Source organism: Hirundo rustica, chromosome 10, assembly GCF_015227805.2.
Source record: "Hirundo rustica isolate bHirRus1 chromosome 10, bHirRus1.pri.v3, whole genome shotgun sequence".
Classification (NCBI taxonomy): domain Eukaryota; kingdom Metazoa; phylum Chordata; class Aves; order Passeriformes; family Hirundinidae; genus Hirundo; species Hirundo rustica.
In genome coordinates, this window is record NC_053459.1 from 12,271,042 (window position 1) to 12,277,072 (window position 6,031).

The window sequence follows — 6,031 nt, forward strand, 5'->3', positions numbered from 1 at the left end:
TGCTGACATTTGGCAGAAGTTCATTGTTGGAAGAAATTAAAGAGAAATCCTCATTTCAATGGACTATCTGAAAGAACAACTTTTGAAACAACAAAAAAATGTAGGATGGCTCTCTAAAGTGAGCCACTTCTGCTTGTAGAATTCCTAAGGGGAAAGGGTCCTGTCAGCTCAGATCAACAGGCTTTGGCCTTTCCAGCTCTCCAAGGACACTGGATTTGTGACACCCTGGTATCGACTGTGTCTGGCCACAAAGGGCACTGCAGCTTAGAGGCTTATGGACAAAAACCCTTTGATGAAAGATGTCGGCACCAAATAAGTGATCCTGCAGTCAAGAACAGGCTCCTGGTCACTGCTCCCATCGGTTCGAGGAACTCCCAGGGAGACCCAAACACCAGCTCTGAGGCTTTGCACCAACAGCATCGGTGTATTACCAGACCCAAAGGTTCCCAAATCCAATTTTACAGCTGGGAGAACAGACAGCACAGAGGTTTCTGTATTTACTAGGCAGAGAATTGCTCTTGGCATTAGGTTGAAAAATATTAAAAAAACACCTTAGATAATCTGATACTTTAAGTAGCAGCTGCCTTCTTTCCTTACCTTTATTGTATGTATTTTTTTAAAGAAATCATTGTTTCCCCCTTAGCAATGCAGATATTTAGAACTAATAAGACAAAGTGGATAGGACCATTTAAACTCCCCAAATGGCAGCATCACATGCTCCTTGTAGTTACTGTTTCCAGACATATCAGCTCCTTGACTGATCACTTTTTAAAAGTTTCAATAAGCATTTTCTCCATGTATGAAAATTCTGCTCAAAATCTCAGTAGAAAATGCATAAGGAAAGGTCAGTTTATTATCTGTGGCTCTCTATTGGAGGTTATATTTTCCGTCACTACATAAATACTGTGAGTTTAGATCTTAGAGTAGGTATCAATTATTAAAAAAGGTGGTGCAGAAAGCAAGCACAGTTTTTCATGACAAATGACACTATCAGCAGAGTTCCATAATCCAGCATGCAGCACTTTCATTTTTCAGAGGACAAAGAGAAGAATGACTAACACATCAGTTTCAGTGCTGTTTCCTTGCACTTTTTGAAAAGCACCTTGCTACCCAGGACCACCCTTAATTTACCATCTTTTGAAGACAGAAAATGTAATGAAAACATCCATCTATGGTTTCTGCTAGCCTGTAATATTAAACATCAAAGTAACAGTTATTCTCCACCCACCCATCAGTCATACCCTTATCCATGCATGCTCTTCTGACACGTTATTTAAACAACCTAAAATGGACACCTCTGCTTAAAGAAATCTTCACTACTGCAGAAGTGGAAACTGACTCTGAACTCTGTGAAGTCAAGATGTATAGTCTTGCTCTTATGCTGATGATCCAGAGCTTTAGATTTTAATTCATTAGTGCTGCTAAGGAGTTTAGAATTCCTGGAATTTAGAATTGCATTCATCACGACATGCTAAGTCTTAAACGCTACAGTAAGAGGAGACACATCACCATGCACTTCAGGAGAATTAAGGTGTTTGTACCCACCTGAGAGCTCCCCATTCTTTTTTACTGTTCAATAAACAAACCATCTTTCACCCACCCGAGACACTTGGAACCAGCTTGTGCACACTGTGCCCATATTCTGGAGGACACAAACCACCTGAACTGATCCAAAAGCCATTTGACCCCACAAGTGCAACACAGAGCCCACACAAAGGTGTTTATTTCTCTGCAGAACTTAAAAACTCAGAAGTGTCACGCTAGTACAGTGACAGTACAGAGCTGGCAGCAAGCTCAGAGCATCACCAGGGTGGGCTTGTTCCTGTCCATGTCCCCACTGCCCTCAGAGAGAGGCTCCCTGCTTTGTGACACAGCTGCACCATGGAAAGGTTTACAAGAGACCGTGGAACGGCGTCAGCTTCTGCTTGTCTGAGATTATGGCAACTGCCTGTGCCTGTAGCTGGGGCTGTGCTTTTTAGCTACAAAAACTCTGTTTCTTACCCTCACTGGCTGCCACAAAGTTCTCTGGTGACTCACCTGCCCTCCTGAACTCACACAGCCCTGCTTTAAATATTCTCAATTCCCCCAGCCCTCCCCAGGTTCTGCCTACAGTCACCCAGTCAAGTCCCAGAACACTGTGAAGTCCCTGACTCCTCCTCCACAGTAGGAAACCACTCCTGGGGAATAAATTTAATCATTTATGAGTGTTCAACAGTTAGGTGTCTAAGGGATTACATACAGAGGATACAGTGCATGCAGAGCACTTCCTTTCTAGAAGAATAATTGGTGCGTGTGCATGTGAGTGTAGCTGTGTCAAAAAAAATTTTCAGTGACAGAATTTGGAAACTTCAGTTGATCTTTCCTCCTTTTATTTTCCCCAGTGCCCTAGGCAAAGGCTGTGCACACCCTAAGACAGTCACTGCAGCTGTGTGGATTTCTGCCACATCCGTAGCTGCTCCGGCAGGTCTTGGCAGCAGCGAACCATAGCCCAGTCCTGGCATTCACAGCGAGGGCCCAGAGGCCAAGGAAATAAATGAAATCAGTGAGTTTATACACAAACACAGCCACATGCATGCAAAAACACATGCTCCATTTTGAAATCATATTTTTCAATTGAAAAAAAATCAAATCAAGCCAGAAAGCGCACGCCAGTACTTGGTAGCAGAAAACTATTGCACACCATCCTAAGTGGTGGGATGTGTGCAGCTCTGTCCAAGAGGTTGTCATCACCATTCAATGCTTTATGTTATCTGCATCTTGATTTAGCAAGGCTGTGGAGGAAAGACAGCAGTCTTTCACATTTATGTTGAAACCATATTAACCCCTGCAACCACCCCATATCCTGTCTCCTTCCCCAGACTCAGCTTTCTCTCTAAGTTTTGCCATTTGACACTGTTTAATGTAGAAACTTGTGCTATAAGTGGATCCAGTCCAAATACTTTTATGCTTTTTTGGAGGTGGAAGGCAAAAAGGTGGGAGTGTTTTGATGGGCTGTGTTTTTATGAATATCATATTTCCATACCCCATCATCCCACAGGCTGTACATGAACGTCATTGAGAATCTATCATTCCAGCTCCATGGGCCTTTCTCACAGCAGCAGGGATGTCTTTGAGATGTCTCTCATCCAATCCCACGCACAATTTGTGGAGTTCCTTAGCAGCAAAACTCACCTGGGGCTGCCACAGCAATGCAGCAGTGCAGGGCTGGGGGAGGCACAGCCACCAGAGACTGCTTGTGAAATTACTCATCAGAAGGGGTTTGCAGAGTGCTCCAGGAGAAGAAAAAGGGGGTTGGAGAGCAGGGATTAGAGGCAGCATGAGAAGGGAACTTGCAGACAGAGAGAAAAATTGAGCAAATTGTGGCACCTCTGTTTGAAGCAAGTCTGGGCAGACTAAAATAGTGTCTCACCTGCTCTTGCTGCGCTACCCTTGGGTTTCCAGCTGTACACAAGGCCTGGAAGGGAGCCTTTGGGATTGCTTTGCCCGTTGTGGGAGCAATTCTCTGCCACGGCAGATGTGGCTGGCTGAGCACTGGGGCTGCCTCTGCTGCAGAGACCCTGTGGCCAGAGAAGATGCTGTGCTGGACACGGGCCTGAGCCCTCCTGCGCATCCACAGCACAGCTACACCTGCATATTGACATGTGCCCACCTTTAGGTGCTTATTTTGGCCTCTTTTTTCCCCTGGATTTGATATGCCTGACTGCTCTTTATCGGGCAGCCCTCCCACTGTAACTGTGCATGGAGCAACTTGTCTCCAACACACTTTGTCAAACCAGTAGGAGGAGGTAAAACGTAACTGGGACAAACCCCCTAGATCCCACATAAGCCACCATAAGTGAAATGCACTTGTAGAAACTTGAGTTACTTTCAAGAAGTAACTCTTAAGAGACTTAAAACTCATCTGGGTTTCTTTAAGTTTTCATTAACATAATCGAACTTCACGTAAAAACACTAAGGTTTTTATTACTCACCCTTAATAGATCATGCTGACTGATCCCTTAGTATCCCTCAGGACTTACACCCTTTGCTGATAATGATTTGAGCTAATGCATCCAAAGACCTACACTTCTTACTGCCAAGGCCAGCACTGCACAGACAAACAAAGGTGTTGTTTGAGAATCCAATAAAAGAAGGCTAACTAAGTAGGTTTGAAGGCCAAATCATTTCCAGACTGATTTCTTTTTTCCTTCATTAAAGAATAATGATTTGGAGCAAGTCTAGCTCCCAAGGACCCAAAAATGCTGTTTGCTGAAAAAGACCAAAATAGACAAAACCTTGTTCTTCTACTTGAGGATTTTTTTTTGAGTCCTTGCAAGATTGATAGCTTCCCAAAACGTCAATTCACAGAGAGTTAATCTTACTGGCTATATGAAACTACATAATTATCTCTGGCTAAACTAGAAGTGATACACTTCCAAACATTTGCTTTTGTAATGAAATACTAGAATGTATCTTTTACACACCAATCCATCATCTATAATGTCCTATATGCCAATACACTTCAGGAGTTCCTGGGGTAAAAAAAAGAAGGAAAAAGGGGGCTGGAGGGGAAGCCTGGGTCATTCTTTCCTGATTTGAACACTAAAAAGGAAATTCAAGTATTATCCCCTTGCAGAACCATGGAACTTGGCACAAAAATCCATACCTTGTTACAGACTCCCGGTTTCCAGTTTCAGTAATGTTTTTAGCTTATATTGCTGGGGAAGGAGTTTCTAAACTATAAATTTTGTTTTAATTGGCAATATACTGCCTCTATGGAACCCCAAAGCACCTGAGTGAAGATCTCTTAAGCATACCACTAACATCCATGTAAAACCTGAAACCTCTCTCAACCTGACCGTGGATTAGTCAGTCTAATAGAAGATGCCACCTTTACTAAATCACTTTACCTTGTCTATCCCTCCAGATAACTTTGGTTAGAAACAAAATGCCTGGTATATCCCAACCTCCATCTGGGTCTCCATCCCCCCTTGGAGAAAAGACCCTGAGAGTTCAGGTAATTCCCCTGGTCATTCCCCTGGCAAGACCAGCTTTGCCAGCCAAAGGGATACAGGAGAAGAAAGGTTTGTGAAGTCTCACTTGCAGTCACAAGCCCTCTGTCCCTTCACTCACCTGTCAATCCATGATCCTGGATGTGCCTCTTCCAACACAGCACATTCTATAGTTCTGTGACCCTGAAAAGATCCTGTATCCAGAGGCTCAGCCTGAGTGCCAAGCTCTTTCTGATCAGGTTTCCCAGCCCCTTAGGATCTGGCAGAGCTGCTCCATATTTCAGCTCCTCTAGAGTCAGTGTTCTCAGCCTCCCAAAAGCACCTTGCTCCAGAGTGTGATCAGCTTTCATGGAGACTGCAGGTTACTGCAAAACAAAGCCTTTGTGCCACTACCTTTGCTACACTGCTACTGCAAGCCAGCTGCATTAAACACCAAAGCTGATATGCTGCTGAAATAACTGAACTTCATGCCATCAGTACTGTGCAGTTCTCAGCCTGCAATCTGTGTAGCACAGCCTTTAACATACAGCTACTCTTAGATAATGCCACTACTCAAAATTGTAGCCCTAGAAGTCCATTTTCCTCAACATAACACTTAACTATGTAATACCGCTGGGAAGGAGAAGCAAGGAAAAAAAAAAACAGTACTGCCCTGGACTCCAACATATACCCTAATAAACAACTTTGTCTTATTCTTCACATCATAAGTTGTTGGCTACAGATGACAAAAGGAATTTAGAGCAATTACAGATTAACCACAAATACAACCAAAGCCAGAGAGGACGCAGACTGACGTACCACTAAATAACCATAGTCTATAGTACTTCTAAATTAGCTAATTCGTTTCAATTCATTGATTCTTATATTAGCAAACTGTACACCTGCTCTGGCAGTGCCTGCTTCAGCTGCAGCTCGATGTTGCCCTCCTGTGGGACAAAAAAAGGGAGAGCCCTTGAGCTCCTTCACACTTTCACCACAGCAAGAGAAATCTGGGCATCATTTGATTCTTTCCAGCTGAGAAGGACTAAGCACAGACGAGC